Genomic DNA, 23428 nt, shown 5'->3' on the forward strand with positions numbered 1-23428 from the left:
TAGCTAGCCAGGAGTTGAAACTTGAATCTTCTGAGATGAGTTATCCTCTGCCCCACTATTCGTACAACAAAAGGACCTGTCATTTAAGGTTAGCTTCTGGATTGTCACTGTTTCGCCAAGACTACAATTGGGTTGAGAGAAAAGTACTTTTTAGACAAGACAATAACAAAAGCAACACACACCTGCCATGACCCAGGGTTGGTGCGGACACAACAATGAGTACGAACCACGATATGATTACAGCTGTCTAACCCGTAGGCAACACGTCATCCACTGCGCCACTAGCCATTCAACAAAATAACCTGGAGTTTAAGGTTGGGTTCTAACTAGGCTACCACAGTTTCTGCATTACCAAACACTAATTCAGATGTTGGGACTCATTTTCAGTCAACAAGACCATGTCAACAAAGGTCCTGCAGGAGATGAGGTGACCGAGAGGTTAAGGTGCTGGACTGCTAATCCATTGTGTTCTGCGTGCATGGGTTTGAATCCCATCCTCATGGGACTATACCAATGCAGTAGTTTTGACACCACCTGTGTTTTTAGGAAACATCATTAGAATGCAATTAATCAAAGTATCAGGTACGATGTTGGAGATGGAGAATGCTTTTTTAGCAGGAAAAAGACACAATATACCATTTGGAGAATGCAGGCATCGATTCCACTTCATCAATGAAATGTTTTCCGCATGTTGCACAATTTTCCACAGGAAAGAAATCTTGACGATGTATCACCAAAAGTGCTGAACCGCCCAATGTGTGGCTGAAACTAGTGCACAAGGAATAACTTGTTTAAGTTTACCTTTTAAACCTCGATGACCCATCAAGAAGTCAACCTCTGTTGGTTCAATTCTCCCAGTCACGATGAGGATGTGTGCTGGTTTAGTGCATATGCAGAACTTAGTTCCCATCGTGTAACCATGTTTGGTGTGTTTGAGGGGGTATAGCTCAGTGGTAGAGCATTTGACTGCAGATCAAGAGGTCTCCGGTTCAAGTCCGGATGCCCCCTGATGCACTCTTTTGGTTTAAGAATAGTCTAAGAGTACATGAATGCATGGCTCATAATAGCAACAACTTCGGTGTAATATAACTCGAGATTGTTTCCCTTTTTGCATGGCTCCTTTCTACATTCTTCACACTGACATGAAATTTCTGCAGTGGCTTTTGTCCAATTTCCTCGCGGATGACACAGCCCCCCCCCCCCCCCCCCCCGACCCCCCATGTCTAAGAGAAAGTCCAGCCACACCACAAAACAAAGTCATTTCAGCTGCTTTTACCCACGATCTTATCTTTTCCGTGCTGACTCAAAGCTCAGGACCATCGGACCAGAGCTCTGCCTTTGGGTTCAGCTCCCACATCACTGTGGCGGACCAGTGGAGCATCCAACGTAGATCAACTGGTAAACTGTCATGTTAAATGCCAAGAACAAGACGCCAAAGTACCTTGAACTCCTCCAGTGGGGGTCAGATCTCTTCCCCAACACATAGACAATTTCATTGAAATGTCAAGACAACCTCTTTTGTCCTGCTAATGTGGTCTGTTTTGTTAGCCCAAATGTCCAAAATCACAAGGGTTTTGCCTTTGTAGGGAGCATTGTAGTACATGTCACATGTGTACTACACATGGCATTAGAAAGGATGGGAATTTCTTCAACACAACAAGATTTCTGATTCAAAAACATTTTGTTGAAGAAAAGCCCATTATTTCTGGAACATCTTATGTGAACTACAATTCTCCCTACAAAGGAGAGATCTTGGTCCATTTGGACAATTGTCAATCTGCCCCCACTTTGGACACATCATCATGTTTCATTGTTTGGCCACTGCTTTCTGAGTTTCGCCAGTACTCTTATAACCCCCCCCCCCCCCTCCTCCACTCCGGGTTTCCATAAATTAGTGGTTATCCCGTTTGCCTCACACGCATAAGGCCCCCTGTTTAAAACTGGGTGGAAACATGGGCTTTCTATTCCCTGTTTTACAAAATAACTGGTGGTCTAGTGGCTAGGGTTCGGTGCTCTCACCGCCGCGGCCCGGTTTTCGATTCCCGGTCAGGGAATTGACATTTGGATAGGTTTTTACTGGAGAGAGGATTTGTCTTCGGCCTCGGTGGAATGGTTGGGGTCATCTTGAAGCGCTATTTGGGAACAATAACTCACGGACTCGGTTTCTTCACTATTACATGACAAGAGACTGGTCTAGAGAACGCGGCCAGGATGAGGTTTGGGGTATTTGTCTGACGCTGATGGATAGATCCTGGACTCATTTCCGATCCCACATCTCTTTTACAAAATACAAAGGATTCCTTGGAGAATGCGGGTATCGATTCTGCTGCATCTCGCATGCTAAGCAAGCACTTTACCATTTGAGGTAATTCCCCTGGTTTGGGGTATTTGTCGGATGCTAAGGGGTAGATCCAATCCCAACATCTCTTCTACAAAAGGTGAAGAACTCCTTGGAGACTGTGGGCATTGATCCCAAACAAGACAAGACAAGGTGCTAGACAGGAGAATGCAGTTAGGACTGGGTTTAGGGTGATACCTATGGCTGTATTTGGCCTAGATATTGGGATTGGGGCCCGGATTAGTGTTTGGTACTTGGGAACATTTAATCACAAAAAAACAAAAGAGGTTTTGGAGAATGCGGGCATTGATCCCACTACCTCTCACATGCAAAGGGAGCGCTCTACCATTTGAGCTAATTCCCCTGCTGTTGCAGCATTGGCAGAGAAATCTTCTGGCATACTCTACTTGTCCTTGCAGAGATGAAGTGGCCCTGGTCCCGAAATGTCCACCTCCAAGATGGACTGAGGTCTTAAACTACCCACATGCACAAGCCAAATATCTTCTGGACAAAAAGAGTTCATGGTCAGACACGACAAAGGTTGAGCCGGTCACCCGAACATGAAACTTTTGATCTGAGTGTCCGGGATTCAAGTCCCTGTTCAGGTGACCAGGTCTGAGGTCCACTTGCAAACGCCTCCTTTTTGCCCTCAATATACGAGGGCAACAGGACAATCCCTTGGTACTCTATGGAAACTATATGAGGAGCCTGGCTTTTAACTGGAACTGGAAAGACTTGTGGCCCCGCACACAAACCAAGTATCTTCTGATCAGCTGATCCTTGACATCAGCTGTCACAGACATTGGCGTCGTTTGGGCACCTCATCCTGATCCACGGTTACCACTGATTTGTAGAGTAAGTCAATAAGTCATCATACTCTTACTGTTAAAGGAAGACACAGTCCAAACACTCGATTGCTGCAAGGCAAGTAGGTTCCACCAAGACTTGAACTTGGATCACTGGATTCAGAGTCCAGAGTGCTAACCATTACACCATGGAACCCTTTGTTTTGGATGTGACTGGCACCTTCTGGCGTAACAATGGAGGCTTTGCAAACCAGGACACCAACTTTCCTCTTTGATGAGCACAAAGTATTTTTGGGTACAATCCAGGGGTCTTGTGCTCTCACGGAAATGGCTGTCCTTTTCCAACAGGAGTTGAGATGAAATGTATTCAAATAGACAAACTGCATTGATCACTCAATCAGAATTTCTCAGTTTGCCAATTTCAGACTGCGTGACAAAGACTCAAGTCCAACTCCATCGACAGGGAAGCGGAGGTCCTTCAGACAAGACGGTATTGCCATTTTTTCCTGGCAGACATAACATGAGCAAAGGGATTGTCCTTCGAGCCGGACTTGAACCAGCTACATAAGGATGCCAGCTTGAACCACTTCAGTACGCCGCTCTTCCAACTGAGCTATCGAAGGTCTTGCTGTTCTGAGGCTAGTGAGTACGGCCGAGCGTTCAACGGCGTCTCATTGAGGTTGTGGCTGAGAATGCCACTATTGACAGAATTTGGATTAGATAATCAAGTCTTGTGGTGGAGAGTCTCAGGTGGAGAGTCTCAGGTCGAGAGGTGTGACGTTTCTGATGGAATTCAGAGGTCATCAGTTGGTCCTGAAAACGGTCTTGGCACTTTTTTCACGATGAAAGGTATGAAAACAGCCCTGTTGCATTGGCCGGGAATCGGACGCGGGTCTACCACGTGGATCGATCCTGGACTCATTTCCGATCGTAACATCGCTTTTACAAAAGGCAAAGAACTCCTAGAAGACTGTGGGCATTGATCCCACAACAAGACAAGACAAGGTGACACCTATGGCTGTATTTGGCCTAGATATCGGGATTGGGGCCCGGATTAGTGTTTGGTACTTGGGAACATTTAATCACAAAAAACAAAAGAGATTTTGGAGAATGCGGGCATTGATCCCGCTCCCTCTCACATGCGAAGCGAGCGCTCTACCATTTGAGCTAATTCCCCTGCTGTTGCAGCATTGGCAGAGAAGGTCCAGTCTTATAACTATTTTGGTTCCTTTGCTGGACTACGTCAGGGCGACACAGACTCTGCCTTTCTGAGTGCAAACCTAAAGCAGTCCCTGGTGGTCTAGTGGCTAGGATTCAGCGCTTTCACCGCTGCGGCCCGGGTTCGATTCCCGGTCAGGGAATTGACATTTGGCTAGGTTTTGACGCCAAGGTACCTTGAACTCCTCCAGTGGGGGTCAGATCTCTTCCCCAACACATAGACAATTTCATTGAAATGTCAAGACAACCTCTTTTGTCCTGCTAATGTGGTCTGTTTTGTTAGCCCAAATGTCAAAAATCACAAGGGTTTTGCCTTTGTAGGGAGCATTGTAGTATATGTCACATGTGTACTACACATGGCATTAGAAAGAATGGGAATTTCTTCAACACAACAAGATTTCTGATTCAAAAACATTTTGTTGAAGAAAAGCCCATTATTTCTGGAACATCTTATGTGAACTACAATTCTCCCTACAAAGGAGAGATCTTGGTCCATTTGGACAATTGTCAATCTGCCCCCACTTTGGACACATCATCATGTTTCATTGTTTGGCCACTGCTTTCTGAGTTTCGCCAGTACTCTTATAACCCCCCCCCCCCCCCCCCCTCCTCCACTCCGGGTTTCCATAAATTAGTGGTTATCCCGTTTGCCTCACACGCATAAGGCCCCCTGTTTAAAACTGGGTGGAAACATGGGCTTTCTATTCCCTGTTTTACAAAATAACTGGTGGTCTAGTGGCTAGGGTTCGGTGCTCTCACCGCCGCGGCCCGGTTTTCGATTCCCGGTCAGGGAATTGACATTTGGATAGGTTTTTACTGGAGAGAGGATTTGTCTTCGGCCTCGGTGGAATGGTTGGGGTCATCTTGAAGCGCTATTTGGGAACAATAACTCACGGACTCGGTTTCTTCACTATTACATGACAAGAGACTGGTCTAGAGAACGCGGCCAGGATGAGGTTTGGGGTATTTGTCTGACGCTGATGGATAGATCCTGGACTCATTTCCGATCCCACATCTCTTTTACAAAATACAAAGGATTCCTTGGAGAATGCGGGTATCGATTCTGCTGCATCTCGCATGCTAAGCAAGCACTTTACCATTTGAGGTAATTCCCCTGGTTTGGGGTATTTGTCGGATGCTAAAGGGTAGATCCAATCCCAACATCTCTTCTACAAAAGGTGAAGAACTCCTTGGAGACTGTGGGCATTGATCCCAAACAAGACAAGACAAGGTGCTAGACAGGAGAATGCAGTTAGGACTGGGTTAGCACCAGAGTGCTAACCATTACACCATGGAACCCTTTGTTTTGGATGTGACTGGCACCTTCTGGCGTAACAATGGAGGCTTTGCAAACCAGGACACCAACTTTCCTCTTTGATGAGCACAAAGTATTTTTGGGTACAATCCAGGGGTCTTGTGCTCTCACGGAAATGGCTGTCCTTTTCCAACAGGAGTTGAGATGAAATGTATTCAAATAGACAAACTGCATTGATCACTCAATCAGAATTTCTCAGTTTGCCAATTTCAGACTGCGTGACAAAGACTCAAGTCCAACTCCATCGACAGGGAAGCGGAGGTCCTTCAGACAAGACGGTATTGCCATTTTTTCCTGGCAGACATAACATGAGCAAAGGGATTGTCCTTCGAGCCGGACTTGAACCAGCTACATAAGGATGCCAGCTTGAACCACTTCAGTACGCCGCTCTTCCAACTGAGCTATCGAAGGTCTTGCTGTTCTGAGGCTAGTGAGTACGGCCGAGCGTTCAACGGCGTCTCATTGAGGTTGTGGCTGAGAATGCCACTATTGACAGAATTTGGATTAGATAATCAAGTCTTGTGGTGGAGAGTCTCAGGTGGAGAGTCTCAGGTCGAGAGGTGTGACGTTTCTGATGGAATTCAGAGGTCATCAGTTGGTCCTGAAAACGGTCTTGGCACTTTTTTTCACGATGAAAGGTATGAAAACAGCCCTGTTGCATTGGCCGGGAATCGGACGCGGGTCTACCACGTGGATCGATCCTGGACTCATTTCCGATCGTAACATCGCTTTTACAAAAGGCAAAGAACTCCTAGAAGACTGTGGGCATTGATCCCACAACAAGACAAGACAAGGTGACACCTATGGCTGTATTTGGCCTAGATATCGGGATTGGGGCCCGGATTAGTGTTTGGTACTTGGGAACATTTAATCACAAAAAACAAAATAGATTTTGGACAATGCGGGCATTGATCCCGCTCCCTCTCACATGCGAAGCGAGCGCTCTACCATTTGAGCTAATTCCCCTGCTGTTGCAGCATTGGCAGAGAAGGTCCAGTCTTATAACTATTTTGGTTCCTTTGCTGGACTACGTCAGGGCGACACAGACTCTGCCTTTCTGAGTGCAAACCTAAAGCAGTCCCTGGTGGTCTAGTGGCTAGGATTCAGCGCTTTCACCGCTGCGGCCCGGGTTCGATTCCCGGTCAGGGAATTGACATTTGGCTAGGTTTTGACTGGAGATAGAGTCGCCAGATCGTCAAGTACCGAGGCCATGTCGGCGAAGACGGCAGTACATGGCACAGGCACAGCTTCACTCTTCCCCCACTTTAGGCCCCGACTGAAAAAGCAGAACCCCCCATCGCAGCTAAAATAGCCCACTTGGGAGAGCGTTGGACCGGAGTTCAAAAGGTCCTCACAATAACCTCACTCCTCCTGATGGTCGTTACGTCTTTCAATAATGGGGTGTTAAAATGTGGATTGTAAAAAGGAACAAAGACAATCCATCTGCAAACTGGTCAACGGACACGTAAACAGTGCAGGTACCCTGCTTTGTGCGGCTCCTTTTCAGTGTCCTCCATTGTCAGCGAACCTCACAAGGTCACAGTTTTTTCCTGATCAGGGCACCGTTTTAGGTTGTGTGGATGAGTGGTCTAAAGCACCAGATGAAGGCTCCTTTTGCTCAGGGGGCACTGGTTGAAATCCCACAGCTGGCATTTTCCTGGTCAGGTCCATTATCCACGACTGGAATGATTTGGCAGCAAAGGACTGTCAGATTGTACAACACACCCGAGCACCTCATGAGCAGAGTTATCCTTTTCCGGGCAAGAACCAAAAACTCTGACTCGAAGGTGCTGATTGCTGCTCCCAGTTGCTTCTAATTCGTCTGCGAGCAAAAATTGAACTTTAGAGTCTGGTTAATTGAAAAGATTTGCTAGCTAGCCAGGAGTTGAAACTTGAATCTTCTGAGATGAGTTATCCTCTGCCCCACTATTCGTACAACAAAAGGACCTGTCATTTAAGGTTAGCTTCTGGATTGTCACTGTTTCGCCAAGACTACAATTGGGTTGAGAGAAAAGTACTTTTTAGACAAGACAATAACAAAAGCAACACACACCTGCCATGACCCAGGGTTGGTGCGGACACAACAATGAGTACGAACCACGATATGATTACAGCTGTCTAACCCGTAGGCAACACGTCATCCACTGCGCCACTAGCCATTCAACAAAATAACCTGGAGTTTAAGGTTGGGTTCTAACTAGGCTACCACAGTTTCTGCATTACCAAACACTAATTCAGATGTTGGGACTCATTTTCAGTCAACAAGACCATGTCAACAAAGGTCCTGCAGGAGATGAGGTGACCGAGAGGTTAAGGTGCTGGACTGCTAATCCATTGTGTTCTGCGTGCATGGGTTTGAATCCCATCCTCATGGGACTATACAAATGCAGTAGTTTTGACACCACCTGTGTTTTTAGGAAACATCATTAGAATGCAATTAATCAAAGTATCAGGTACGATGTTGGAGATGGAGAATGCTTTTTTAGCAGGAAAAAGACACAATATACCATTTGGAGAATGCAGGCATCGATTCCACTTCATCAATGAAATGTTTTCCGCATGTTGCACAATTTTCCACAGGAAAGAAATCTTGACGATGTATCACCAAAAGTGCTGAACCGCCCAATGTGTGGCTGAAACTAGTGCACAAGGAATAACTTGTTTAAGTTTACCTTTTAAACCTCGATGACCCATCAAGAAGTCAACCTCTGTTGGTTCAATTCTCCCAGTCACGATGAGGATGTGTGCTGGTTTAGTGCATATGCAGAACTTAGTTCCCATCGTGTAACCATGTTTGGTGTGTTTGAGGGGGTATAGCTCAGTGGTAGAGCATTTGACTGCAGATCAAGAGGTCTCCGGTTCAAGTCCGGATGCCCCCTGATGCACTCTTTTGGTTTAAGAATAGTCTAAGAGTACATGAATGCATGGCTCATAATAGCAACAACTTCGGTGTAATATAACTCGAGATTGTTTCCCTTTTTGCATGGCTCCTTTCTACATTCTTCACACTGACATGAAATTTCTGCAGTGGCTTTTGTCCAATTTCCTCGCGGATGACACAGCCCCCCCCCCCCCCCGACCCCCCATGTCTAAGAGAAAGTCCAGCCACACCACAAAACAAAGTCATTTCAGCTGCTTTTACCCACGATCTTATCTTTTCCGTGCTGACTCAAAGCTCAGGACCATCGGACCAGAGCTCTGCCTTTGGGTTCAGCTCCCACATCACTGTGGCGGACCAGTGGAGCATCCAACGTAGATCAACTGGTAAACTGTCATGTTAAATGCCAAGAACAAGACGCCAAAGTACCTTGAACTCCTCCAGTGGGGGTCAGATCTCTTCCCCAACACATAGACAATTTCATTGAAATGTCAAGACAACCTCTTTTGTCCTGCTAATGTGGTCTGTTTTGTTAGCCCAAATGTCCAAAATCACAAGGGTTTTGCCTTTGTAGGGAGCATTGTAGTATATGTCACATGTGTACTACACATGGCATTAGAAAGGATGGGAATTTCTTCAACACAACAAGATTTCTGATTCAAAAACATTTTGTTGAAGAAAAGCCCATTATTTCTGGAACATCTTATGTGAACTACAATTCTCCCTACAAAGGAGAGATCTTGGTCCATTTGGACAATTGTCAATCTGCCCCCACTTTGGACACATCATCATGTTTCATTGTTTGGCCACTGCTTTCTGAGTTTCGCCAGTACTCTTATAACCCCCCCCCCCCTCCTCCACTCCGGGTTTCCATAAATTAGTGGTTATCCCGTTTGCCTCACACGCATAAGGCCCCCTGTTTAAAACTGGGTGGAAACATGGGCTTTCTATTCCCTGTTTTACAAAATAACTGGTGGTCTAGTGGCTAGGGTTCGGTGCTCTCACCGCCGCGGCCCGGTTTTCGATTCCCGGTCAGGGAATTGACATTTGGATAGGTTTTTACTGGAGAGAGGATTTGTCTTCGGCCTCGGTGGAATGGTTGGGGTCATCTTGAAGCGCTATTTGGGAACAATAACTCACGGACTCGGTTTCTTCACCGAGTCCGTGAGCCCTGTTGCATTGGCCGGGAATCGGACGCGGGTCTACCACGTGGATCGATCCTGGACTCATTTCCGATCGTAACATCGCTTTTACAAAAGGCAAAGAACTCCTAGAAGACTGTGGGCATTGATCCCACAACAAGACAAGACAAGGTGACACCTATGGCTGTATTTGGCCTAGATATCGGGATTGGGGCCCGGATTAGTGTTTGGTACTTGGGAACATTTAATCACAAAAAAGAGACTGGTCTAGAGAACGCGGCCAGGATGAGGTTTGGGGTATTTGTCTGACGCTGATGGATAGATCCTGGACTCATTTCCGATCCCACATCTCTTTTACAAAATACAAAGGATTCCTTGGAGAATGCGGGTATCGATTCTGCTGCATCTCGCATGCTAAGCAAGCACTTTACCATTTGAGGTAATTCCCCTGGTTTGGGGTATTTGTCGGATGCTAAGGGGTAGATCCAATCCCAACATCTCTTCTACAAAAGGTGAAGAACTCCTTGGAGACTGTGGGCATTGATCCCAAACAAGACAAGACAAGGTGCTAGACAGGAGAATGCAGTTAGGACTGGGTTTAGGGTGATACCTATGGCTGTATTTGGCCTAGATATTGGGATTGGGGCCCGGATTAGTGTTTGGTACTTGGGAACATTTAATCACAAAAAAACAAAAGAGGTTTTGGAGAATGCGGGCATTGATCCCACTACCGCTCACATGCAAAGGGAGCGCTCTACCATTTGAGCTAATTCCCCTGCTGTTGCAGCATTGGCAGAGAAATCTTCTGGCATACTCTACTTGTCCTTGCAGAGATGAAGTGGCCCTGGTCCCGAAATGTCCACCTCCAAGATGGACTGCGGTCTTAAACTACCCACATGGACAAGCCAAATATCTTCTGGACAAAAAGAGTTCATGGTCAGACACGACAAAGGTTGAGCCGGTCACCCGAACATGAAACTTTTGATCTGAGTGTCCGGGATTCAAGTCCCTGTTCAGGTAACCAGGTCTGAGGTCCACTTGCAAACGCCTCCTTTTTGCCCTCAATATACGAGGGCAACAGGACAATCCCTTGGTACTCTATGGAAACTATATGAGGAGCCTGGCTTTTAACTGGAACTGGAAAGACTTGTGGCCCCGCACACAAACCAAGTATCTTCTGATCAGCTGATCCTTGACATCAGCTGTCACAGACATTGGCGTCGTTTGGGCACCTCATCCTGATCCACGGTTACCACTGATTTGTAGAGTAAGTCAATAAGTCATCATACTCTTACTGTTAAAGGAACACACAGTCCAAACACTCGATTGCTGCAAGGCAAGTAGGTTCCACCAAGACTTGAACTTGGATCACTGGATTCAGAGTCCAGAGTGCTAACCATTACACCATGGAACCCTTTGTTTTGGATGTGACTGGCACCTTCTGGCGTAACAATGGAGGCTTTGCAAACCAGGACACCAACTTTCCTCTTTGATGAGCACAAAGTATTTTTGGGTACAATCCAGGGGTCTTGTGCTCTCACGGAAATGGCTGTCCTTTTCCAACAGGAGTTGAATGGAAATGTATTCAAATAGACAAACTGCATTGATCACTCAATCAGAATTTCTCAGTTTGCCAATTTCAGACTGCGTGACAAAGACTCAAGTCCAACTCCATCGACAGGGAAGCGGAGGTCCTTCAGACAAGACGGTATTGCCATTTTTTCCTGGCAGACATAACATGAGCAAAGGGATTGTCCTTCGAGCCGGACTTGAACCAGCTACATAAGGATGCCAGCTTGAACCACTTCAGTACGCCGCTCTTCCAACTGAGCTATCGAAGGTCTTGCTGTTCTGAGGCTAGTGAGTACGGCCGAGCGTTCAACGGCGTCTCATTGAGGTTGTGGCTGAGAATGCCACTATTGACAGAATTTGGATTAGATAATCAAGTCTTGTGGTGGAGAGTCTCAGGTGGAGAGTCTCAGGTCGAGAGGTGTGACGTTTCTGATGGAATTCAGAGGTCATCAGTTGGTCCTGAAAACGGTCTTGGCACTTTTTTTCACGATGAAAGGTATGAAAACAGCCCTGTTGCATTGGCCGGGAATCGGACGCGGGTCTACCACGTGGATCGATCCTGGACTCATTTCCGATCGTAACATCGCTTTTACAAAAGGCAAAGAACTCCTAGAAGACTGTGGGCATTGATCCCACAACAAGACAAGACAAGGTGACACCTATGGCTGTATTTGGCCTAGATATCGGGATTGGGGCCCGGATTAGTGTTTGGTACTTGGGAACATTTAATCACAAAAAACAAAAGAGATTTTGGAGAATGCGGGCATTGATCCCGCTCCCTCTCACATGCGAAGCGAGCGCTCTACTATTTGAGCTAATTCCCCTGCTGTTGCAGCATTGGCAGAGAAGGTCCAGTCTTATAACTATTTTGGTTCCTTTGCTGGACTACGTCAGGGCGACACAGACTCTGCCTTTCTGAGTGCAAACCTAAAGCAGTCCCTGGTGGTCTAGTGGCTAGGGTTCAGCGCTTTCACCGCTGCGGCCCGGGTTCGATTCCCGGTCAGGGAATTGACATTTGGCTAGGTTTTGACGCCAAGGTACCTTGAACTCCTCCAGTGGGGGTCAGATCTCTTCCCCAACACATAGACAATTTCATTGAAATGTCAAGACAACCTCTTTTGTCCTGCTAATGTGGTCTGTTTTGTTAGCCCAAATGTCCAAAATCACAAGGGTTTTGCCTTTGTAGGGAGCATTGTAGTATATGTCACATGTGTACTACACATGGCATTAGAAAGAATGGGAATTTCTTCAACACAACAAGATTTCTGATTCAAAAACATTTTGTTGAAGAAAAGCCCATTATTTCTGGAACATCTTATGTGAACTACAATTCTCCCTACAAAGGAGAGATCTTGGTCCATTTGGACAATTGTCAATCTGCCCCCTCTTTGGACACATCATCATGTTTCATTGTTTGGCCACTGCTTTCTGAGTTTCGCCAGTACTCTTATAACCCCCCCCCCCCTCCTCCACTCCGGGTTTCCATAAATTAGTGGTTATCCCGTTTGCCTCACACGCATAAGACCCCCTGTTTAAAACTGGGTGGAAACATGGGCTTTCTATTCCCTGTTTTACAAAATAACTGGTGGTCTAGTGGCTAGGGTTCGGTGCTCTCACCGCCGCGGCCCGGTTTTCGATTCCCGGTCAGGGAATTGACATTTGGATAGGTTTTTACTGGAGAGAGGATTTGTCTTCGGCCTCGGTGGAATGGTTGGGGTCATCTTGAAGCGCTATTTGGGAACAATAACTCACGGACTCGGTTTCTTCACTATTACATGACAAGAGACTGGTCTAGAGAACGCGGCCAGGATGAGGTTTGGGGTATTTGTCTGACGCTGATGGATAGATCCTGGACTCATTTCCGATCCCACATCTCTTTTACAAAATACAAAGGATTCCTTGGAGAATGCGGGTATCGATTCTGCTGCATCTCGCATGCTAAGCAAGCACTTTACCATTTGAGGTAATTCCCCTGGTTTGGGGTATTTGTCGGATGCTAAAGGGTAGATCCAATCCCAACATCTCTTCTACAAAAGGTGAAGAACTCCTTGGAGACTGTGGGCATTGATCCCAAACAAGACAAGACAAGGTGCTAGACAGGAGAATGCAGTTAGGACTGGGTTTAGGGTGATACCTATGGCTGTATTTGGCCTAGATATTGGGATTGGGGCCCGGATTAGTGTTTGGTACTTGGGAACATTTAATCACAAAAAAACAAAAGAGGTTTTGGAGAATGCGGGCATTGATCCCACTACCTCTCACATGCAAAGGGAGCGCTCTACCATTTGAGCTAATTCCCCTGCTGTTGCAGCATTGGCAGAGAAATCTTCTGGCATACTCTACTTGTCCTTGCAGAGATGAAGTGGCCCTGGTCCCGAAATGTCCACCTCCAAGATGGACTGAGGTCTTAAACTACCCACATGGACAAGCCAAATATCTTCTGGACAAAAAGAGTTCATGGTCAGACACGACAAAGGTTGAGCCGGTCACCCGAACGTGAAACTTTTGATCTGAGTGTCCGGGATTCAAGTCCCTGTTCAGGTGACCAGGTCTGAGGTCCACTTGCAAACGCCTCCTTTTTGCCCTCAATATACGAGGGCAACAGGACAATCCCTTGGTACTCTATGGAAACTATATGAGGAGCCTGGCTTTTAACTGGAACTGGAAAGACTTGTGGCCCCGCACACAAACCAAGTATCTTCTGATCAGCTGATCCTTGACATCAGCTGTCACAGACATTGGCGTCGTTTGGGCACCTCATCCTGATCCACGGTTACCACTGATTTGTAGAGTAAGTCAATAAGTCATCATACTCTTACTGTTAAAGGAAGACACAGTCCAAACACTCGATTGCTGCAAGGCAAGTAGGTTCCACCAAGACTTGAACTTGGATCACTGGATTCAGAGTCCAGAGTGCTAACCATTACACCATGGAACCCTTTGTTTTGGATGTGACTGGCACCTTCTGGCGTAACAATGGAGGCTTTGCAAACCAGGACACCAACTTTCCTCTTTGATGAGCACAAAGTATTTTTGGGTACAATCCAGGGGTCTTGTGCTCTCACGGAAATGGCTGTCCTTTTCCAACAGGAGTTGAGATGAAATGTATTCAAATAGACAAACTGCATTGATCACTCAATCAGAATTTCTCAGTTTGCCAATTTCAGACTGCGTGACAAAGACTCAAGTCCAACTCCATCGACAGGGAAGCGGAGGTCCTTCAGACAAGACGGTATTGCCATTTTTTCCTGGCAGACATAACATGAGCAAAGGGATCGTCCTTCGAGCCGGACTTGAACCAGCTACATAAGGATGCCAGCTTGAACCACTTCAGTACGCCGCTCTTCCAACTGAGCTATCGAAGGTCTTGCTGTTCTGAGGCTAGTGAGTACGGCCGAGCGTTCAACGGCGTCTCATTGAGGTTGTGGCTGAGAATGCCACTATTGACAGAATTTGGATTAGATAATCAAGTCTTGTGGTGGAGAGTCTCAGGTGGAGAGTCTCAGGTCGAGAGGTGTGACGTTTCTGATGGAATTCAGAGGTCATCAGTTGGTCCTGAAAACGGTCTTGGCACTTTTTTTCACGATGAAAGGTATGAAAACAGCCCTGTTGCATTGGCCGGGAATCGGACGCGGGTCTACCACGTGGATCGATCCTGGACTCATTTCCGATCGTAACATCGCTTTTACAAAAGGCAAAGAACTCCTAGAAGACTGTGGGCATTGATCCCACAACAAGACAAGACAAGGTGACACCTATGGCTGTATTTGGCCTAGATATCGGGATTGGGGCCCGGATTAGTGTTTGGTACTTGGGAACATTTAATCACAAAAAACAAAATAGATTTTGGACAATGCGGGCATTGATCCCGCTCCCTCTCACATGCGAAGCGAGCGCTCTACCATTTGAGCTAATTCCCCTGCTGTTGCAGCATTGGCAGAGAAGGTCCAGTCTTATAACTATTTTGGTTCCTTTGCTGGACTACGTCAGGGCGACACAGACTCTGCCTTTCTGAGTGCAAACCTAAAGCAGTCCCTGGTGGTCTAGTGGCTAGGATTCAGCGCTTTCACCGCTGCGGCCCGGGTTCGATTCCCGGTCAGGGAATTGACATTTGGCTAGGTTTTGACTGGAGATAGAGTCGCCAGATCGTCAAGTACCGAGGCCATGTCGGCGAAGACGGCAGTACATGGCACAGGCACAGCTTCACTCTTCCCCCACTTTAGGCCCCGACTGAAAAAGCAGAACCCCCCATCGCAGCTAAAATAGCCCACTTGGGAGAGCGTTGGACCGGAGTTCAAAAGGTCCTCACAATAACCTCACTCCTCCTGATGGTCGTTACGTCTTTCAATAATGGGGTGTTAAAATGTGGATTGTAAAAAGGAACAAAGACAATCCATCTGCAAACTGGTCAACGGACACGTAAACAGTGCAGGTACCCTGCTTTGTGCGGCTCCTTTTCAGTGTCCTCCATTGTCAGCGAACCTCACAAGGTCACAGTTTTTTCCTGATCAGGGCACCGTTTTAGGTTGTGTGGATGAGTGGTCTAAAGCACCAGATGAAGGCTCCTTTTGCTCAGGGGGCACTGGTTGAAATCCCACAGCTGGCATTTTCCTGGTCAGGTCCATTATCCACGACTGGAATGATTTGGCAGCAAAGGACTGTCAGATTGTACAACACACCCGAGCACCTCATGAGCAGAGTTATCCTTTTCCGGGCAAGAACCAAAAACTCTGACTCGAAGGTGCTGATTGCTGCTCCCAGTTGCTTCTAATTCGTCTGCGAGCAAAAATTGAACTTTAGAGTCTGGTTAATTGAAAAGATTTGCTAGCTAGCCAGGAGTTGAAACTTGAATCTTCTGAGATGAGTTATCCTCTGCCCCACTATTCGTACAACAAAAGGACCTGTCATTTAAGGTTAGCTTCTGGATTGTCACTGTTTCGCCAAGACTACAATTGGGTTGAGAGAAAAGTACTTTTTAGACAAGACAATAACAAAAGCAACACACACCTGCCATGACCCAGGGTTGGTGCGGACACAACAATGAGTACGAACCACGATATGATTACAGCTGTCTAACCCGTAGGCAACACGTCATCCACTGCGCCACTAGCCATTCAACAAAATAACCTGGAGTTTAAGGTTGGGTTCTAACTAGGCTACCACAGTTTCTGCATTACCAAACACTAATTCAGATGTTGGGACTCATTTTCAGTCAACAAGACCATGTCAACAAAGGTCCTGCAGGAGATGAGGTGACCGAGAGGTTAAGGTGCTGGACTGCTAATCCATTGTGTTCTGCGTGCATGGGTTTGAATCCCATCCTCATGGGACTATACCAATGCAGTAGTTTTGACACCACCTGTGTTTTTAGGAAACATCATTAGAATGCAATTAATCAAAGTATCAGGTACGATGTTGGAGATGGAGAATGCTTTTTTTAGCAGGAAAAAGACACAATATACCATTTGGAGAATGCAGGCATCGATTCCACTTCATCAATGAAATGTTTTCCGCATGTTGCACAATTTTCCACAGGAAAGAAATCTTGACGATGTATCACCAAAAGTGCTGAACCGCCCAATGTGTGGCTGAAACTAGTGCACAAGGAATAACTTGTTTAAGTTTACCTTTTAAACCTCGATGACCCATCAAGAAGTCAACCTCTGTTGGTTCAATTCTCCCAGTCACGATGAGGATGTGTGCTGGTTTAGTGCATATGCAGAGCTTAGTTCCCATCGTGTAACCATGTTTGGTGTGTTTGAGGGGGTATAGCTCAGTGGTAGAGCATTTGACTGCAGATCAAGAGGTCTCCGGTTCAAGTCCGGATGCCCCCTGATGCACTCTTTTGGTTTAAGAATAGTCTAAGAGTACATGAATGCATGGCTCATAATAGCAACAACTTCGGTGTAATATAACTCGAGATTGTTTCCCTTTTTGCATGGCTCCTTTCTACATTCTTCACACTGACATGAAATTTCTGCAGTGGCTTTTGTCCAATTTCCTCGCGGATGACACAGCCCCCCCCCCCCCCCCCCGACCCCCCATGTCTAAGAGAAAGTCCAGCCACACCACAAAACAAAGTCATTTCAGCTGCTTTTACCCACGATCTTATCTTTTCCGTGCTGACTCAAAGCTCAGGACCATCGGACCAGAGCTCTGCCTTTGGGTTCAGCTCCCACATCACTGTGGCGGACCAGTGGAGCATCCAACGTAGATCAACTGGTAAACTGTCATGTTAAATGCCAAGAACAAGACGCCAAAGTACCTTGAACTCCTCCAGTGGGGGTCAGATCTCTTCCCCAACACATAGACAATTTCATTGAAATGTCAAGACAACCTCTTTTGTCCTGCTAATGTGGTCTGTTTTGTTAGCCCAAATGTCCAAAATCACAAGGGTTTTGCCTTTGTAGGGAGCATTGTAGTACATGTCACATGTGTACTACACATGGCATTAGAAAGGATGGGAATTTCTTCAACACAACAAGATTTCTGATTCAAAAACATTTTGTTGAAGAAAAGCCCATTATTTCTGGAACATCTTATGTGAACTACAATTCTCCCTACAAAGGAGAGATCTTGGTCCATTTGGACAATTGTCAATCTGCCCCCACTTTGGACACATCATCATGTTTCATTGTTTGGCCACTGCTTTCTGAGTTTCGCCAGTACTCTTATAACCCCCCCCCCCCCCCTCCTCCTCCACTCCGGGTTTCCATAAATTAGTGGTTATCCCGTTTGCCTCACACGCATAAGGCCCCCTGTTTAAAACTGGGTGGAAACATGGGCTTTCTATTCCCTGTTTTACAAAATAACTGGTGGTCTAGTGGCTAGGGTTCGGTGCTCTCACCGCCGCGGCCCGGTTTTCGATTCCCGGTCAGGGAATTGACATTTGGATAGGTTTTTACTGGAGAGAGGATTTGTCTTCGGCCTCGGTGGAATGGTTGGGGTCATCTTGAAGCGCTATTTGGGAACAATAACTCACGGACTCGGTTTCTTCACTATTACATGACAAGAGACTGGTCTAGAGAACGCGGCCAGGATGAGGTTTGGGGTATTTGTCTGACGCTGATGGATAGATCCTGGACTCATTTCCGATCCCACATCTCTTTTACAAAATACAAAGGATTCCTTGGAGAATGCGGGTATCGATTCTGCTGCATCTCGCATGCTAAGCAAGCACTTTACCATTTGAGGTAATTCCCCTGGTTTGGGGTATTTGTCGGATGCTAAGGGGTAGATCCAATCCCAACATCTCTTCTACAAAAGGTGAAGAACTCCTTGGAGACTGTGGGCATTGATCCCAAACAAGACAAGACAAGGTGCTAGACAGGAGAATGCAGTTAGGACTGGGTTTAGGGTGATACCTATGGCTGTATTTGGCCTAGATATTGGGATTGGGGCCCGGATTAGTGTTTGGTACTTGGGAACATTTAATCACAAAAAAACAAAAGAGGTTTTGGAGAATGCGGGCATTGATCCCACTACCTCTCACATGCAAAGGGAGCGCTCTACCATTTGAGCTAATTCCCCTGCTGTTGCAGCATTGGCAGAGAAATCTTCTGGCATACTCTACTTGTCCTTGCAGAGATGAAGTGGCCCCGGTCCCGAAATGTCCACCTCCAAGATGGACTGAGGTCTTAAACTACCCACATGGACAAGCCAAATATCTTCTGGACAAAAAGAGTTCATGGTCAGACACGACAAAGGTTGAGCCGGTCACCCGAACATGAAACTTTTGATCTGAGTGTCCGGGATTCAAGTCCCTGTTCAGGTGACCAGGTCTGAGGTCCACTTGCAAACGCCTCCTTTTTGCCCTCAATATACGAGGGCAACAGGACAATCCCTTGGTACTCTATGGAAACTATATGAGCAGCCTGGCTTTTAACTGGAACTGGAAAGACTTGTGGCCCCGCACACAAACCAAGTATCTTCTGATCAGCTGATCCTTGACATCAGCTGTCACAGACATTGGCGTCGTTTGGGCACCTCATCCTGATCCACGGTTACCACTGATTTGTAGAGTAAGTCAATAAGTCATCATACTCTTACTGTTAAAGGAAGACACAGTCCAAACACTCGATTGCTGCAAGGCAAGTAGGTTCCACCAAGACTTGAACTTGGATCACTGGATTCAGAGTCCAGAGTGCTAACCATTACACCATGGAACCCTTTGTTTTGGATGTGACTGGCACCTTCTGGCGTAACAATGGAGGCTTTGCAAACCAGGACACCAACTTTCCTCTTTGATGAGCACAAAGTATTTTTGGGTACAATCCAGGGGTCTTGTGCTCTCACGGAAATGGCTGTCCTTTTCCAACAGGAGTTGAGATGAAATGTATTCAAATAGACAAACTGCATTGATCACTCAATCAGAATTTCTCAGTTTGCCAATTTCAGACTGCGTGACAAAGACTCAAGTCCAACTCCATCGACAGGGAAGCGGAGGTCCTTCAGACAAGACGGTATTGCCATTTTTTCCTGGCAGACATAACATGAGCAAAGGGATTGTCCTTCGAGCCGGACTTGAACCAGCTACATAAGGATGCCAGCTTGAACCACTTCAGTACGCCGCTCTTCCAACTGAGCTATCGAAGGTCTTGCTGTTCTGAGGCTAGTGAGTACGGCCGAGCGTTCAACGGCGTCTCATTGAGGTTGTGGCTGAGAATGCCACTATTGACAGAATTTGGATTAGATAATCAAGTCTTGTGGTGGAGAGTCTCAGGTGGAGAGTCTCAGGTCGAGAGGTGTGACGTTTCTGATGGAATTCAGAGGTCATCAGTTGGTCCTGAAAACGGTCTTGGCACTTTTTTTCACGATGAAAGGTATGAAAACAGCCCTGTTGCATTGGCCGGGAATCGGACGCGGGTCTACCACGTGGATCGATCCTGGACTCATTTCCGATCGTAACATCGCTTTTACAAAAGGCAAAGAACTCCTAGAAGACTGTGGGCATTGATCCCACAACAAGACAAGACAAGGTGACACCTATGGCTGTATTTGGCCTAGATATCGGGATTGGGGCCCGGATTAGTGTTTGGTACTTGGGAACATTTAATCACAAAAAACAAAAGAGATTTTGGAGAATGCGGGCATTGATCCCGCTCCCTCTCACATGCGAAGCGAGCGCTCTACCATTTGAGCTAATTCCCCTGCTGTTGCAGCATTGGCAGAGAAGGTCCAGTCTTATAACTATTTTGGTTCCTTTGCTGGACTACGTCAGGGCGACACAGACTCTGCCTTTCTGAGTGCAAACCTAAAGCAGTCCCTGGTGGTCTAGTGGCTAGGGTTCAGCGCTTTCACCGCTGCGGCCCGGGTTCGATTCCCGGTCAGGGAATTGACATTTGGCTAGGTTTTGACGCCAAGGTACCTTGAACTCCTCCAGTGGGGGTCAGATCTCTTCCCCAACACATAGACAATTTCATTGAAATGTCAAGACAACCTCTTTTGTCCTGCTAATGTGGTCTGTTTTGTTAGCCCAAATGTCCAAAATCACAAGGGTTTTGCCTTTGTAGGGAGCATTGTAGTATATGTCACATGTGTACTACACATGGCATTAGAAAGAATGGGAATTTCTTCAACACAACAAGATTTCTGATTCAAAAACATTTTGTTGAAGAAAAGCCCATTATTTCTGGAACATCTTATGTGAACTACAATTCTCCCTACAAAGGAGAGATCTTGGTCCATTTGGACAATTGTCAATCTGCCCCCACTTTGGACACATCATCATGTTTCATTGTTTGGCCACTGCTTTCTGAGTTTCGCCAGTACTCTTATAACCCCCCCCCTCCTCCACTCCGGGTTTCCATAAATTAGTGGTTATCCCGTTTGCCTCACACGCATAAGGCCCCCTGTTTAAAACTGGGTGGAAACATGGGCTTTCTATTCCCTGTTTTACAAAATAACTGGTGGTCTAGTGGCTAGGGTTCGGTGCTCTCACCGCCGCGGCCCGGTTTTCGATTCCCGGTCAGGGAATTGACATTTGGATAGGTTTTTACTGGAGAGAGGATTTGTCTTCGGCCTCGGTGGAATGGTTGGGGTCATCTTGAAGCGCTATTTGGGAACAATAACTCACGGACTCGGTTTCTTCACTATTACATGACAAGAGACTGGTCTAGAGAACGCGGCCAGGATGAGGTTTGGGGTATTTGTCTGACGCTGATGGATAGATCCTGGACTCATTTCCGATCCCACATCTCTTTTACAAAATACAAAGGATTCCTTGGAGAATGCGGGTATCGATTCTGCTGCATCTCGCATGCTAAGCAAGCACTTTACCATTTGAGGTAATTCCCCTGGTTTGGGGTATTTGTCGGATGCTAAAGGGTAGATCCAATCCCAACATCTCTTCTACAAAAGGTGAAGAACTCCTTGGAGACTGTGGGCATTGATCCCAAACAAGACAAGACAAGGTGCTAGACAGGAGAATGCAGTTAGGACTGGGTTTAGGGTGATACCTATGGCTGTATTTGGCCTAGATATTGGGATTGGGGCCCGGATTAGTGTTTGGTACTTGGGAACATTTAATCACAAAAAAACAAAAGAGGTTTTGGAGAATGCGGGCATTGATCCCACTACCTCTCACATGCAAAGGGAGCGCTCTACCATTTGAGCTAATTCCCCTGCTGTTGCAGCATTGGCAGAGAAATCTTCTGGCATACTCTACTTGTCCTTGCAGAGATGAAGTGGCCCTGGTCCCGAAATGTCCACCTCCAAGATGGACTGAGGTCTTAAACTACCCACATGGACAAGCCAAATATCTTCTGGACAAAAAGAGTTCATGGTCAGACACGACAAAGGTTGAGCCGGTCACCCGAACATGAAACTTTTGATCTGAGTGTCCGGGATTCAAGTCCCTGTTCAGGTGACCAGGTCTGAGGTCCACTTGCAAACGCCTCCTTTTTGCCCTCAATATACGAGGGCAACAGGACAATCCCTTGGTACTCTATGGAAACTATATGAGGAGCCTGGCTTTTAACTGGAACTGGAAAGACTTGTGGCCCCGCACACAAACCAAGTATCTTCTGATCAGCTGATCCTTGACATCAGCTGTCACAGACATTGGCGTCGTTTGGGCACCTCATCCTGATCCACGGTTACCACTGATTTGTAGAGTAAGTCAATAAGTCATCATACTCTTACTGTTAAAGGAAGACACAGTCCAAACACTCGATTGCTGCAAGGCAAGTAGGTTCCACCAAGACTTGAACTTGGATCACTGGATTCAGAGTCCAGAGTGCTAACCATTACACCATGGAACCCTTTGTTTTGGATGTGACTGGCACCTTCTGGCGTAACAATGGAGGCTTTGCAAACCAGGACACCAACTTTCCTCTTTGATGAGCACAAAGTATTTTTGGGTACAATCCAGGGGTCTTGTGCTCTCACGGAAATGGCTGTCCTTTTCCAACAGGAGTTGAGATGAAATGTATTCAAATAGACAAACTGCATTGATCACTCAATCAGAATTTCTCAGTTTGCCAATTTCAGACTGCGTGACAAAGACTCAAGTCCAACTCCATCGACAGGGAAGCGGAGGTCCTTCAGACAAGACGGTATTGCCATTTTTTCCTGGCAGACATAACATGAGCAAAGGGATTGTCCTTCGAGCCGGACTTGAACCAGCTACATAAGGATGCCAGCTTGAACCACTTCAGTACGCCGCTCTTCCAACTGAGCTATCGAAGGTCTTGCTGTTCTGAGGCTAGTGAGTACGGCCGAGCGTTCAACGGCGTCTCATTGAGGTTGTGGCTGAGAATGCCACTATTGACAGAATTTGGATTAGATAATCAAGTCTTGTGGTGGAGAGTCTCAGGTGGAGAGTCTCAGGTCGAGAGGTGTGACGTTTCTGATGGAATTCAGAGGTCATCAGTTGGTCCTGAAAACGGTCTTGGCACTTTTTTTCACGATGAAAGGTATGAAAACAGCCCTGTTGCATTGGCCGGGAATCGGACGCGGGTCTACCACGTGGATCGATCCTGGACTCATTTCCGATCGTAACATCGCTTTTACAAAAGGCAAAGAACTCCTAGAAGACTGTGGGCATTGATCCCACAACAAGACAAGACAAGGTGACACCTATGGCTGTATTTGGCCTAGATATCGGGATTGGGGCCCGGATTAGTGTTTGGTACTTGGGAACATTTAATCACAAAAAAC

The 23428-nt window shown here is 46.5% G+C and overlaps 13 non-coding genes across 13 annotated transcripts; 8 read left to right on the forward strand and 5 right to left on the reverse strand.

Moving 5' to 3' along the window:
* The first annotated feature begins 936 nt into the window (after positions 1-936).
* Positions 937-1008, forward strand: trnac-gca (transfer RNA cysteine (anticodon GCA)). Its single transcript has one exon. It is a non-coding gene; the product is annotated as a tRNA-Cys (tRNA).
* Positions 1009-3268: 2260 nt separating this feature from the next.
* On the reverse strand, positions 3269-3340 carry trnaq-cug (transfer RNA glutamine (anticodon CUG)). Its single transcript has one exon. It is a non-coding gene; the product is annotated as a tRNA-Gln (tRNA).
* Positions 3341-4433: 1093 nt separating this feature from the next.
* On the forward strand, positions 4434-4505 carry trnae-uuc (transfer RNA glutamic acid (anticodon UUC)). The gene has a single exon. It is a non-coding gene; the product is annotated as a tRNA-Glu (tRNA).
* A 2250-nt stretch (positions 4506-6755) lies between these two features.
* Positions 6756-6827, forward strand: trnae-uuc (transfer RNA glutamic acid (anticodon UUC)). The gene has a single exon. It is a non-coding gene; the product is annotated as a tRNA-Glu (tRNA).
* A 1657-nt stretch (positions 6828-8484) lies between these two features.
* Positions 8485-8556, forward strand: trnac-gca (transfer RNA cysteine (anticodon GCA)). The gene has a single exon. It is a non-coding gene; the product is annotated as a tRNA-Cys (tRNA).
* Positions 8557-11039: 2483 nt separating this feature from the next.
* Positions 11040-11111, reverse strand: trnaq-cug (transfer RNA glutamine (anticodon CUG)). The gene has a single exon. It is a non-coding gene; the product is annotated as a tRNA-Gln (tRNA).
* A 1094-nt stretch (positions 11112-12205) lies between these two features.
* trnae-uuc (transfer RNA glutamic acid (anticodon UUC)) lies at positions 12206-12277 on the forward strand. Its single transcript has one exon. It is a non-coding gene; the product is annotated as a tRNA-Glu (tRNA).
* A 1858-nt stretch (positions 12278-14135) lies between these two features.
* trnaq-cug (transfer RNA glutamine (anticodon CUG)) lies at positions 14136-14207 on the reverse strand. The gene has a single exon. It is a non-coding gene; the product is annotated as a tRNA-Gln (tRNA).
* A 1094-nt stretch (positions 14208-15301) lies between these two features.
* trnae-uuc (transfer RNA glutamic acid (anticodon UUC)) lies at positions 15302-15373 on the forward strand. Its single transcript has one exon. It is a non-coding gene; the product is annotated as a tRNA-Glu (tRNA).
* A 1658-nt stretch (positions 15374-17031) lies between these two features.
* Positions 17032-17103, forward strand: trnac-gca (transfer RNA cysteine (anticodon GCA)). The gene has a single exon. It is a non-coding gene; the product is annotated as a tRNA-Cys (tRNA).
* Positions 17104-19365: 2262 nt separating this feature from the next.
* On the reverse strand, positions 19366-19437 carry trnaq-cug (transfer RNA glutamine (anticodon CUG)). Its single transcript has one exon. It is a non-coding gene; the product is annotated as a tRNA-Gln (tRNA).
* A 1094-nt stretch (positions 19438-20531) lies between these two features.
* trnae-uuc (transfer RNA glutamic acid (anticodon UUC)) lies at positions 20532-20603 on the forward strand. Its single transcript has one exon. It is a non-coding gene; the product is annotated as a tRNA-Glu (tRNA).
* A 1855-nt stretch (positions 20604-22458) lies between these two features.
* trnaq-cug (transfer RNA glutamine (anticodon CUG)) lies at positions 22459-22530 on the reverse strand. The gene has a single exon. It is a non-coding gene; the product is annotated as a tRNA-Gln (tRNA).
* Between the last annotated feature and the right edge of the window lie 898 nt (positions 22531-23428).

This window comes from Doryrhamphus excisus, chromosome 1 (genome assembly GCF_030265055.1).
Source record: "Doryrhamphus excisus isolate RoL2022-K1 chromosome 1, RoL_Dexc_1.0, whole genome shotgun sequence".
Classification (NCBI taxonomy): Eukaryota; Metazoa; Chordata; class Actinopteri; order Syngnathiformes; family Syngnathidae; genus Doryrhamphus; species Doryrhamphus excisus.